Below are 14,328 nucleotides of genomic sequence, written 5' to 3'. Positions count from 1 at the left end.
GATTCTAATAAACAACTCCCGTTGAGTTAGTTTCCAGAAGTGCTCGGTTGCTCGTGATGTGGGGGCTTGGATGGTGGCAGGTTGTTTGCAGAGCTTGTGGGGTCGGTGGAGACCCATAAACAGGCACGAGTGTCTGGATCCGTTTCTCGTTTGGAGATGCCTCCCGGTCTTTTGGGGTTTAAAACCGGAGGAAAATCTCCGTGAGTGTATTTTTGAGAAAAGGTTTTCCAAGCTCGGTGTCTGTCTCTCTGGAAAAAAAAATGCTGTAATTGTCTGAGGAAAACATAATTTTACCCTAATACTTAGATCGTCTCTTATCCAAATTGCAGGTCAAACCTTGGAAAATAACTTAGTGCCTCAGGCGTGAAGATGCAGTTTGAAAAAGACGAGCATTTCTTTCACTTTTTTGTGTGCTAGATTCATGCAGGATTGGTATACAAGTATAGAGGGAAACAATACTTTTTTATTTTTTGCTTAATGGATCTAGTTTCCTGGCTCCTGTTTTGCAAAAATCTTTACTGTTTTGGCATTAAAAATAATGGATAAAAAGGACGTCTAGATTGTTTTGCCAATGGATCCATTGTTGTGTTGTTATTGTTGAGCTGTGTTAAAAATATGATGGAAAGCATTGTACCACTGCTTGGAGTTATAGTTCTGTACCTTTTCAAATATTATTAGACATCACATATCAGCATGGATGATGTAAATAGGCAACTTTAGTGGCTTCCTTTTCCTCTTTCTCTTCTTTGCATTTTAAATTTAATACTTATTTTGTAGCCTGTATATTATCAGATATTTTGTGTCTTACATAAAATTAATGTATAACCTATGAAATGCAATGTATCACACTGCAAATATTAATTTTAATTATTAATATTAAATATCAAAGAAAAAAATGCAACTGAAAAATATTTTCAAGTTAAATTTGTAAAAGATGGGGACTGGCTGTGCCTATCTTTTTTCTTAAGTATTTGCACTTGTTTTGTTATCTCTATTGAGACAAGTAAAGGGATGCTCAAAGGCAATTTCCTGAAAACTATGTTATGTTGATTAGTGATGATTTCAGAACATTCATTTAGCCTGAGGAGATCTCCAGAGATTTGGGGGGGGGGGTGAGAGAGGGAACAATCCCACCTGGGATGTCAAAAGTAGTTTCCTGTAGTTATGACTTATCTCTATAAAAGCTAAATAAAAATAATAATAATGGTGTAAGGCCAGATACTGTTTGTGAAAGATGTGAGGTGACTAGACACAGTAATGATTTCCAATCTAATTATTCACTGCCATGGATTGGGACAAAAATTTGAATGAAAACGGTTTTGATTATTCAGATCATTTAAATTAAAACCTATAGTGGGTGTCTGCTGTCTATGTGTTACAGTTGTGGGAAGTTTATGTTGGGGATCTCTATCTCTTTTTTATTTGCTTCTTATCCAAGGGCCCCATTCACTACTGGCATGATCCCTCTTGTCCAGGAAGGTGAACCAAAAGGGAAAGTACGCCTCAGAGTGAAAATTTTTAAGCATTGTTAGGCTTATACTCTTAAATGAAGTTAGCTCATCTCACAAAAAGGGCTTTTTGTTATCTGAAGTTCCTCTTTCAGCAGTAGACCCCTTCTCAAGCCATTCTAAAAGACAGAAATTCTCCAGAAGGGTTAAATGGACTTAAAAAGCTGCTGAAAAAATAATGAAAGGAGACAACTATGTTTAGTAACTGGTTTCTGTATGATTCTCTGGGCTCAACTCCAGGGAAATGGTGACCATTGTGGCCAGATCCCTACAGGATAATTATTGCCCTTTAACTGAAAAACTGATTTTGGTTTCAGCTTTCAAGTTCTTTCTAATATGTTTACCCAAAAGAAAGAGAAGCCTGAAATTTATATAACCCCACTTCCTAAGGAAATCATCTGCCTGTTTTATTGTCATTCTGTCACCAAAATGAAGTTCTGAGTAAATTATTTTTATATGTCTAGAGCCAATTTGCAATTGTTTTTTCTTAAAATATAAATTCTTTGTTGCAAAGTTTTGTAAACTACATTTCTGGAGAGTTTGAATTATGCATAAACTCTATAACTTGATACACTTTCAATTAGGATCACTATTTGTTAGAAAATTCACAAAATTGTCTTGACATAAATTATTTGATTCACTTTTCTTGGTAATTTATTTAAATCAGCAGTTCAAATTGCCTTTATTTAATCCAACCAGGGCACAACAATAAACTCAGTATTGCTCTGAATCTTGACTTAAAAAGCATTATGTGGAGAGAAAAGTAGTCCAGACTAGATTATTACATTTGAACAGAAAAAAAATAATCAGAAAAGATTATTTTTGTTTTCTTATGGGGTTTTATGACATTTACCTTTGCCCCCTTGAAATCAATCTTTAACTGTTAATCTTTAACTTTTAGTAAAATAAAAAGGAATTATAACTGGCCGTAATATAAAAGGAAATATATATTATGAATACTGTATGCAAATTCAACTGCTATATTCCAGCTAATAAAATAAGGCAACTAGCAAAACCCTAACTTTATTTTAGTCTTGTTTTTCTTTTCCATGTACTCTGGAAAAGAATACATAGCCTCTGTGTATTGTAATTCTGGTCCACATATCAGCTTCATGTGTTGGTTGTTAATGGGGGTTGTTTTTTCATAGTCATGTAACAGCTTCCTCATAGTGTAATAATAATAATAAGTTGGAAGGGACCTTGGAGGTCATCTAGTCCAACCTCCTGCTCAGGCAGGAAACCCTATACCATTTCAGGCAAATGGCTGTCCAGTCTCTTCTTAAAAACTTCCAGTGTTGGAGCATTCACCACTTCTGGAGGCAGGTTGTTCCACTGGTTAATTGTTCTAACTGTCAGGAAGTTTCTCCTTAGTTCTAGGTTGCTTCTCTCCTTGACTAGTTTCCATCCGTTGCTTCTTGTCCTGCTTTCAGGTGCTTTGGAGAATAGCTTGACTCCCTCTTCTTTGTGGCAGCCCCTGAGATATTGGAACACTGCTATCATGTCACTGTAGCATGCCATCATAATTTTACTGTAATTGAAAAATATATGCACCATATTATTTACCATGAATTAAGTAAAACAAGACTTGTATTCACAGGCAAATCAAATCTATTTTAAAACCTGTTTAGTTCCAAGCATTTACAGTGGAAAAATAAAACAGTTGTGCCCTGGAATTTATTGAGCAAAAGCTGCATTTGGCTGGCATCACACATTAGTGTTAGTGGTGAGGTTCTTTCATCATTTAACCCCAAATCAAAGTACAATTATGGCTTGGTTCAATGTGTGAAGCAGCCGTTTCATCCCAGAACACACTAATTTTATATCATTAAGTATTTCTCAAGTATCTCAAGGACCTTTACAAGCTCTTAATTTTTAAAAAGACATATTTGACTGTTGCTTCTTCTGCTATATTATGGTAAAAAAAACCATCTGTTCAGATTTAAAACTTTTAGTGACATGCAGCTTCACCATAGATATTTATACTAAAAGATTTACAATTGCTTAGTTAATATAAGGAATAATGTTTAGAGAGAAATACTGTATTTTCAGAATGTAAACTTTTTGTCAAGAAGAAGGTATCTATTCATATAAATGGCATAGAAGTCACTGCCTCTGTAAAGATACAGTACTAGACGGAAGAGAATTGTAATGCATGTGTATGTGTGTTGAAATGTATTTAGCAAATCTGTCCTATAGAAGATTAAATAATACAATCTGAAGGACTGCTTTGACAGAACAACTCTTCAGTCTGGATTAGTCTGGAGTTACTCTGAAGTTTCAATGCAGGAACACAATATTCTAGTAGTGCAGTATTATATCAGTCATGGTGCCACAGAAATATTCACCATCAACAGCTGCTCACAAGTTAAACTATTTTTAGAAAGACTGTGATAAATACAAATTGGCCGATCATCAAAATCATATTTACTTGTAAAATATACACTCCATGAACCTAAATTCATTAATCTTTGCTTTGAGAAACTATTTATCAAATTATTGTTTTAAGTCATTGAGAGTTGAGCAGCATACAAGTTTAATAAATTATTATCACTATTATATATACAACAATGTGAAATCACAGTAGCTAATTCTTCAGCTGGTGTTGAGCTTCATACACATCAAATCTTTTCAAAAACCTAGGATGTTGCAATGTATCCAAGCATTGTGGACTTTTGTAATTGACAGATGGAAATTTTGTCACTGTACAGATATTCTAAGTGTACTGCAAGATTTTTTGATATAACACCACTAGTGCCAAAAAACACTAGGACCAACACAGTTCATTTATGCCATAATCTTTTCACTTCGATTTTCAGATCTTGATACTTTATGATCTTCTCCCATTCTTTGTCTTCTATTTTACTGTCCCCCGGTATTGCCACATCAAATTATCCACACTTTCTTCTTTTTATTATTATTATATGGACAGAGGAGCTAGAAGTCTGAATCAGAAGCTTTGTGGTTTACTTATGCAGATTTGTAAAGCGGGAGACACAGAAAGCAGGAAAAATGCAAAACAGAAGTTATCTAAAGAGGCATAGAGGTAATGTTAATTACAATGCAATATTAATTACAGTGCAATGGATTTGAGAAACGTATAACTTCCATAGCCTTGTATTATATCAGGGCTTTTCAACCTTTTCACCCATTGTACCACTTTTAGGATATGGCAACATCCGAGTACCACCAGTCGCCTAGCAAGGTGTCAAAAACTTGATGACCAAAAAAAAAGGGAAAAAAGTGATGAAGTACAGGTAGTCCTCGACTTTCAACAGTTCACTTAGTGACTGTTCGAAGTTACAATGCCACTGAAAAAAGTGTCCCCCAAGCCACAGCTGAGCAAGACACCTGCCTGCCTACCCGCCCGGCGGCACTCTTCCTCCTATCCGAGGTTTTCATTGTGAGCATTTCTGTTGAGGATTGGCAGCGGTGGTGCGGTGGGGGGGAGTTTGGTTTTTATTTCCCCCCCCCATCTTCTGGGTGGTTGCAGCAGGTTTTGGTCACTTCACATGACCCTGGGACACTGTGACCATCATAAATATGAATCAGTTGCCAAGCATCTGAATATAAATCACAAGAACCTGGGTATGCTGCAACATTCCAGCTGATCGGCGCTTCTTCTGGGCTCAGCAGACATGCTGGGATCAGCGCCGAGCTCTAGCTGGAGCCTGGCGCTGATCCTGGCGCTTCCACTGAACCCTGACAGCCCCAAAGAAGCGCTGAACCTGGTGCTTTCGCTGAGCCCTGACAGCCTGCAGCTCCAGCCGTCTCTCACTCAGGCTTGTGCAGTGCTGCCACCAGTTCAGCTCATTCCCCTCCCCTGCTACCACTTTTCTAGGATGGTTACGTACCATCTGCCAGGTGCCAATGTACCACAGGTGGTACCCATACCACTGGTTGAAAAGCCCTGTATTATATAACCCTATTCTCAACCTTGAGAAATAATAGTACCATAAGACATTGACATAGACTATTTTTTATTTTATTTTAACAGTTATTTAAAAATGCAACCAGGTAGAAAAGAAATAAATAAAACAATAGATTTACAGGCTGTATAAAATTGACAAGAATTTTCAAAGTAGCATTAGATTAATACTACGTGTAAAGATAAAATATCAGTTTTAACTATTACTGAAATTAAATCAATGATTATTAACTAGCAAAGGTATAATAAGAACCATCAATCAGAATAAAAGAAATTGTTATTATAATCAAGTCCTATCCTTACTAAAATAAATATTTTAACCACCTACATTGAAAAAAAACACTTTGAATTCAGTATAATACCAAGTGTAGAATAAATAGTGTCTAGATTAAATTCCATATCTTGTGTTTTTTAACCACAAAGTCATTGTTTACATTGATGCATACTCCCATACCTTACTCTGCCATTCTTTTAAAGAAACAATTATGCATAATTTCTAGTAAAAAAAAAAGTTTCCTGACAGCTGTTATCATATAGAGAGCTAATATATGTATACTCTGTATACTTAGTAGGAACAGGGCTTTTTTTCTCATAGTACGCTCAAAACGGCACCTTTTTTGGATGGAACCTTATAGGGTAGGCAAGGCGGGTTGTATGACATGTGTGAGTTCCGGCACCTTTTTCTTTTACAAAAAAAGCACTGAGTAGGAATATAAGGCTAAGTAATATTTAGTAGGAAAACAGCTATCGAGAAGAAAAGTCAGTATTTCATTCTATGGTAAATCACCTTCTAGAATTATTGAGCTTGAAGACATTGCCATTATGTGCAGTATTGTTAATAAGTATAATGTATTTGGACAGTAAGCAGTGGAGCTGTATATTAATGGGGGGAAATCTTGGGCTAGTTTTCTCTAATGTCATATTCACAGTAAATTTGATATTTATCTTCCATTGGTATTCCCGTTATTGTATATCAGTTGTCATGTAAGTAAGCCTCAGCATATGTTCTGAATTTGGTTGATAAGTTTTCCAAATTCAATCAGTCCACCTTGATTTTTTGCAATTCCTTTTGAACTATGCTATCCACTGAAGATGCCGGAACCAATAAAGTGTTTTTGCATATACCAAAGAGAAAGCTACACAAGATTTCATTTGGGGTTTATCCAAAATTTAATAATTATGTCTGAATTATCAGATTATTTTTTAATACATTCATTTTCATGAAAAATGATCATAGATGTTTTCAAACCATAGCATCTTTGTTCCATTTGGTTATAGAGAATACTCTGTGTGGCTAAGCAAATCACAGCTATTTATAAAAGGGATGTGATGGAGTGTGCATCTGGAGGAAAAAGTGGGGGAGAATATTGGTAACATACACCTTTCCCAGAGAGGGCCTGGATTAAGAGAGTGTGCAATCCCAAACTGGTGGGAGGAGAGAGGGATTCAGGATGGCGACACTTTATAATCCCTCTGATTATATCTAGTAGGTTAGAAGATTTAAGTAGCTAGCTTTAGTTTGTCAAGCTTCTGACTCTTAAGGGTAAATAAATAAATGAGTGAACTCGATTGGACTTTGCAGAGTTATCTCTGAGCTTGGGCCTTACAGGGATCCAGATATTTTACAGAATGTATGGTGGTGAAGTATTTCCAGAGAAGAAATGGTGAACTGGAGATAGCTCTACTCAAAGCAGAGCTGACAACTGGCAGAATGAAGAGCTAGTGAGTAAGCCAGCTCTTCCTTATTCCTCCCCAGACAAGGGAAATTGCCCATAAGTGCTACAGACAGTTGCTTCTCATAAGGACATTGCAAGACAGTGGCATCCGCTGGGTTTAGAGGTCAGGGAAATGAGGGAAAGCCAACTTCGCTCAAACCACGGTTTGCATGCTTATTTAATATTTTCAGAAATATTAATTTTCATAAATTGCTTGCTATCTGCTATTAGTAACCTTTGAATAAAACAGGTTTTATAGCACTGAGTTTCCTCCAATCTTAAAGAAAAAAGTTTAAGAACTTTAATTTTTTAAAATAAAAAGCAAAAGGGTGATCAGAACATTGATTTGAAAAGTTATAATGGACTAAGGGTCCAGATATATAAGTTTAATAAAATAAATAAAAATAAATAAGATGGATTTGAAATAAATTATAAGAATCCTTCCTGTGGGAAAATGTTTTCATTCTGAATTCTTAAAAAAATGATAGGATGGGACTTTGAAGGTTGGGCACCTGCGGGAATCAGAAGGAATGAAAGGTTACAATTAACACTTAAATATGACTTACAAATACAGAATGGTGCAAAAATATTGAAGGATAATTGGGAACAATGGATCCAGTCAGTTTTAAGAGACTGTACTTAAAATATGTTATGGAAGAGGAACAGTTTGCTCTGTCAGAGAGACTGAGCTGAGGGAGGATTTGGAAATGATAAGCTATAAGAATGATAGGAAAAAGATACTATACTGGATATACAAATGAAAGTAGCTGATATCTTAAAGGTTGGCATCACAATTATAGATCAAAATTTAGTAAAACAAATTAGAGACTTAAATTGTGCACATATAAAGAGGATATATAATGCTTTAATTGAATTGGATTCGGAAACGGAATTAGTTAAAGATTGTATGATAAAGTGGGCACAAAATATTCAGGAACCAATTTCGTTGGACACTTGGGAGATAATTTGGGTCAGAAATGTAAAATTTACTCAGGCTCAAAATTTAAGAGAAAATTTTTATAAAATGTTTTATAGATGGCATCTGGATCCCAAGAAGTTGTCTAACATGTATCCTAATTTACAGTCTAAATGTTGGAGATGTGGTAGTTTAGAAGCCACCTATTTTCATATGTGGTGGACTTGTAGAAATATAAAAGCTTTTTGGATTAAAATTTGGTGGAACATTCAAAAGATTTTTAAGAGAAAGATAAAGTTTTCTCCGCAATTGTTTTTATTGGGTATTGTTGTAGATTGTGATGTTAAAGAAACCAATTTGATGTTGAATATCATAACAGCAGCACGGTTACTGGTGGGACAATATTGGAAGAAGGATAGTTTGCCTACTATAGAAGAATGGGTGTTTAAAGTTTCGAATCTTGCAGAAATGTCTAAGATTTCTGCTTACTTGAAAGATCATTCACAGGAAAGATATATTTCAGTTTGGAGGAGATGGATAGATTATATTCAGAATAAATATGGGACTAAAAAGTTCCATTTAGCTTATGAGTAGATTTTAGAGGGATATTGTTATTGGTACTTTGTATGTAGTTATGTTAAAGGGGAGTTAAAGCACATTATGAATTTGGTTAATTGTATATTATGCATAATTTTTATTTAGAATATGATTATTATAACTATAATCCTGTATTTAGCTCTAGGAAGTGGGGGAGGGGAAGTGGGCGGGTTTGGGGTGGGGGGGATTTGGGGATATATTGTAAAATCTTGTTTTGTAAAACTCTTTAATAATAAAAAAAAGAGTTGGAGTGAGCCAGACTGACAAAAAAGGGGAGAGGGGTATGTGTGTGTTTTCCCTGCGAATTTTACAAATTCTACAATAAATAAAATCCACAACCTGTCCTATACATGTGCATGCAACTACAGTCAAACACAGAGAATGTAAACAAATGGTAATGATTAACAGAGATATTGGTTTGGATCACTAGCTAAAACCACAGATGGAAAATGGTAAATAAAAAAAGAATTAGACAAAAAAAGAGAAATAAGAAAGTAGCTGATATCTTAATTCGTTGGAAGTGGAACGGATTTAGGATAGCTATTCCCTAGAATATCCCAAGGTCTATCCATTAGGTTATTATAGTATATAGGCTTAGTCTGATAAGATTCTGACAAGATTAAACAAAGAACTGAACTTTGGCTGGATTCTGTTAAATCATTTTTGAGCTAAACATGACAGATATACAAAAATAAAAAGAATGATATGTGTAATTTACAAAAGATAACCTGTTGAAATGTTGAATAATTTTGTGAGAACGGACAAGGAAAAAGTGAAAAGAAATTAAGTTCCAGGACATTATTTGAAGGGACTAATGATCGAGATTGTTAAATGTAAAAGGAGTAGAAAGTTGGTTTATTTGATCAAGGTTAAAATACGGTAAATATGTTGTTATCTCTGGTAACCCTTAACCCTTTTTGTCTATCAAGACTGAAAAGTTGAGGTATTAAGGATTTGTTTGTAGATAAAAGATAGGTTATGAGAAGAAGAGATCATTTGTTATATTTTAAGAGAAGGTGATAAGTTACTAAAATTGCTTATACTTAGATGAAAAGGGAGGTCGTTGCCTTATGCATTTTTTATTTCTTACTATATTCTTTTTCTTTTCTATTTTTCCTTTTTATTGTTTTTACTTTGTTTTAGTTTCTGTCAGCGCAATTGTAATTTTTAATATTACTATTTAAAACAAAGTATATGATGGTATGTAACAGGTAAAGAGAATGACATGCATTCAGTCATATGCAGCCTCCAAAAAGTTCAGCTGTCTCCTATCCACTTCAAAACGTGTTACAAATTATAATTTTTAATACGATATTAGGAGAAAAGGGTTAATAATAGACAAAATCATTTTCCTGTTTTTATAACTTAGCATGGATGTTTTAATATTGCTATGTTAATGTAAGATTTCCAGAGTCACTTAGCTTACAGCAGGATGTAACTTTAAATAATAAGTATTAACTAAGGTATATACTTCAAATTATTATTGGCCTTGCACACACACACCCCCTTTTTTTTAGAATTTCAAATCTTTCCCCATGAACAGTTTGCTGCTGCTGTTGTTGCTGTTGTTTAGATTTTATGCTGTCCTTTACATACCTAATAATGCTGCCTTCTATTTGCTCCACAACAGCAATCCTGTGTAGTGGGTTGGACTGAGAAACAATCCTGTGTAGTGGGTTGGACTGAGAAAATGACTGGCCCAAAGTCACCCATCTGGCTTTCATGCCTAGAACTCACAATCACCTGGTTTCTAGCCCAGAACCTTAACCATTACACCGTATGGGCTCCAGGTTCATGATCTATTTCAGATTAAGCAACCAAGATCACTACAGTATAAGTAGATGATATAGATAAAATGGGCTAGAGTCAGTTTCTGGAACAAAGTAAGGTACTCAGAATGAGGGGAATTATAGATTTGTACTGTTTTTTAGTTGGCCTGTTACATTAGAGAACTACATTTTTAGAACTTAGAACAAAAGATACCCTTTATCTGACAATCCAAATGGAGTAGGCCTATTATGCTGTACCAGAGCACTGGTGCCATTTGTCCCAATCTGAAATATTTTACAAGTCTGCATTGAAATAAATGGAAGTGTTTTTACTGAATTCTATAGAACTGGATTTCAGGAACCTACCAGAAACCAGGGCAAGAGAAGAGTGGGAGAGTGAATTTTATTGCAGGTGACACGGCCTTTTTCAGCATCATAAAGTAGAGAGCATGTGCATTGGACTAGTAATGCCAGTTTAATAACAAAAGAAAACAGCTGAATTAAATTTGGTAAAATTGCAAGTGAGCTGCAAAAGCTTGTGATTCTTAAAATCATAGAATCAGAAGGGACCCTGTCCAAAGCAGGAGTCTTTATATCATGTGGGACAAATAGCTATCCAGTCTTTTTGAAAACCTGTAACAATTGAATTAAAATTCTATTGATTTTAATTGTTCTTACTGTCAAGAAATTTCTCCTTATTTCCAGGTTGAATCTCCCTCTGATGAGTTTCCACCTATTGCTTCTTGTTCTGTCCTCAGGTGCTATGGAGAATAAATCTTCCCTCTTCCATATGACAGCCATTGAAGTATTGAAAGACTGCTATCATATCTCCCCTGAGCCTTTTCATCATTAGGTTTAACATGCTTAGTTCCCTTAGCTGTTCTTTGTGTGATTTAGCCTCCAGACCTGTTATCATCTTTGTTGCTGTTCTCTGCACTCTTTCTAGGACTTCAGATTCTTTTTGGATCATTCTGATGAGTGCAGTATTTTTTTAAACATCTAATTGCAATATTGGCCCTCAGGAAAACAAACAAGCAATCCCATGGATTGTTAATGCAGAAATAAGACCCATAAACTCTGTTTGCTTACTCTTAAGTGTACACAATATTGAGTCTAAGTTATGTTCTAAATGCTCATTTCCCATTATTTAATACAAAGTGTTCCATTACTCAAGAAAATTGCTCTACATTGTCTGTTTTGATTATTGCAAAGCTTTTTCATGAAACATTAAACACTGTCTAACTGCAGTTATTACTCTGCAAATATTGATAATTGATTTATAAAGGTGCGGCACTCTATTTTTGTGTATTGAATTTAAAGAAGTTAATTTATAATTTGAATGATCGATTTTAGTAAAGAAGTAAGTATATACAAAGAAATAAAATATACCTTATGGGTAGGATTTCATCATTGTTTTAATTACAGATAATCCTCACTTAGCAACCAGCACAATTGGGATCAGGGACTCTGTTGCTAAACACTATGATTGCTAAGCAAAGTATCATATATCCATCATGGATTTACAATATTTCCCATTTGGTTATTAAGCAAGTCACCATGGGCTATTAATGAGGCATCATGTGACCACAACTTGTGATTTTAAAAGCCTGCTGGTTGCCAAGCACCTGAATGTAGATCACATGACCATTAAAGCATTAAAACCACTGATTTATAGCATTAACACAGTTCAAATACTATAACAGAGTTTAATTGATTTTTCCTTTGCATAATACATGTATCTAGTCATTGTACTTTGTAAACCAAGACTTAGCATTAAGTGTGTATCAGAGCCATGATGGCATAGAGGTTAGAATGCAGTATTGCAGGCTAATTCTGCTGACTGCCAGAGTTCCAAGTCCTAAGGTTGATTCAGCCTTCCATCCTTCTAAGGGCCCAGATTGTTGGGGGCGATATGCTGATTCTGTAGATCGCTTCTGTAGACAGTGGTGGGATTCAAATATGTGAACAACCAGTTGTCTATGTGGATGCTGCTTCCGGAAGTCTGTTCTGGGCCTGGGCAACAAACAATTAGCTACTGGTTCTACCGAAATGGTGCGAACCAGCTGAATCCCACCACTGCTTAGAGAGGGCTGTAAAGCACTGTGAAACGGTACATAAGTCTAAGTGTTATTGCTATTTAGTCAATAAGTCAGAGTTAAACAATACTGTATGTATCTTGACTGTGGGCTGTGACATGTAATTTAGAACAATTATGTATAAACCTTATTGAAGCTGTGAAACAGGAATAGTGACGTTAGCGTTTAAGAAATACCGGTAGTTGAAAATATGGAAGAGACTAGGATGGTACTTTGCTTTAAGATGAAGCACCCTATGCTACGGTACCTCCAACCTAGGCAGTGAAGAACAAGCACATATCAATGCTTGTTACAGATTATTTCATTCCACTGACCAGCCCTCTGGGGCAAAATTTCCAGATTCACAACATGTACCTTTGACTGTATGAGCTTAATCTTTCAGAAGTCTTTCAGGAATCGTTGTATTTTAATACTTTGCCTTTTAAGAAAGCCAGGTATTCCCCTCAAGTTATGCAGTATTATCTCAGTCTGCAGTAGTAGCTTGGTCTTTTCTTTTCCTAAAAGAAAGGAGAGCAGAGATAGTAATCACATTTCATGCTATTCTGTATTGGCCGTCATCCTTGTGAAATTCAAAAGCTTTTCATTTAGAAGTGACAAAGCTCCTCCCAACTTTTCATGTAACTGTCAAAGGACAACGATTACTAAGAGTGGCTTTGCACAGACAAGTAACAGTCACCTAAGGCTTACACAGCTACCAACTTCTTCCTTCCTTGGATTAGTTGGCACTTTGGTGAACCAATGTGCCTCACTGTGCCTTCTTCCAGCATGTGCCTCTTGCTGTAGCTGGATGCAAACCTAGCACTACTAGGAGCACTGGGAGGAGCAAGATTTTACTACTGAGAAGAGCAAGATTTGATCTTGTTCAAGAAATGTTATATCTGAGACATGTATAACTTGGAAGTTTCCTGGAGCTCAACTGCAATGTTATGGTGTACTTTAAAAGATAACAAAATTACTGGTGTTTCATAGTAAGGGGCATATTAAGAGATTAAAAAAATAATCTGAGTCTTTTTTTTTTAAAAAAAAAACACCCTAAAACTCTTCCACGCTCTACACTTATCTTAAGTATGCTGCAACTAACTTATTACCAAACCGCGCGGGTTGGCAACCCACGGCTCTGGAGCCGCATGCGGCTCTTTCAGCTGTCTCCTGAGGCTCCCAGTCCTCCGCCATGTGCAGTCCAAAAAAAAAAAGTGGGACTAAAAATGTTCAACCAATCAATTCAAACTTCTCATGGAAAAATGCAGCCGCACGAGTTGTGATGGGAGTTTCCCGATACTCCCGTGTAATGCCTCTTCGCAAGCTGCATTGGCTTCCAGTTGCCCTCCGTGTGAGATTCAAGGTGCTGGTGATGACCTATAAAGCCCTAAATGGCATGGGTCCGGATTATCTCAGGGAGCACCTGCTGCCAGCATCAACTTCCCATCGTCCTGTGCGCTCCCACAGGGAGGGCCTCCTCAGGGTCCCACCGGTCAGGGAATGCCGGCGGGCGATCCCCAGGGGGAGGGCATTCTCTGTGGGCGCGCCTGCCCTATGGAATCAATTGCCGGTGGAACTCTGGATCACCCCCGACCTTCGTTCGTTTCGCCGGGACCTAAAAACCTGGCTTTTTGAGTTAGCTGGCCTGGACTGAGGGGTTTTAAGGTTTTTAAATTCTAATTTTAAATTTTGGGGCTATTTAATTTTATTTTAATTTTTATATTGTATTGTTTTAATTTTGCCCTGTAAACCGCCCTGAGTCCTTCGGGAAAAGGGCGGTATATAAATTGAATTAAATAATAAATAAATAAATAAATAAACAA

The 14,328-nt window shown here is 36.1% G+C and overlaps 1 protein-coding gene across 7 annotated transcripts in view; it reads left to right on the top strand.

The window, feature by feature from the left end:
* CDC14B (cell division cycle 14B) overlaps positions 1 to 14,328 on the top strand; it is a 76,076-nt gene that overhangs the window by 343 nt on the left and 61,405 nt on the right. The gene's annotated exons all lie outside the window — the stretch shown is intronic.

The sequence above is a fragment of the Vipera ursinii genome, assembly GCF_947247035.1.
Source record: "Vipera ursinii genome assembly, chromosome: 2".
NCBI lineage: Eukaryota > Metazoa > Chordata > Lepidosauria > Squamata > Viperidae > Vipera > Vipera ursinii.
This window is presented reverse-complemented; position numbering and strand designations above follow the sequence as displayed.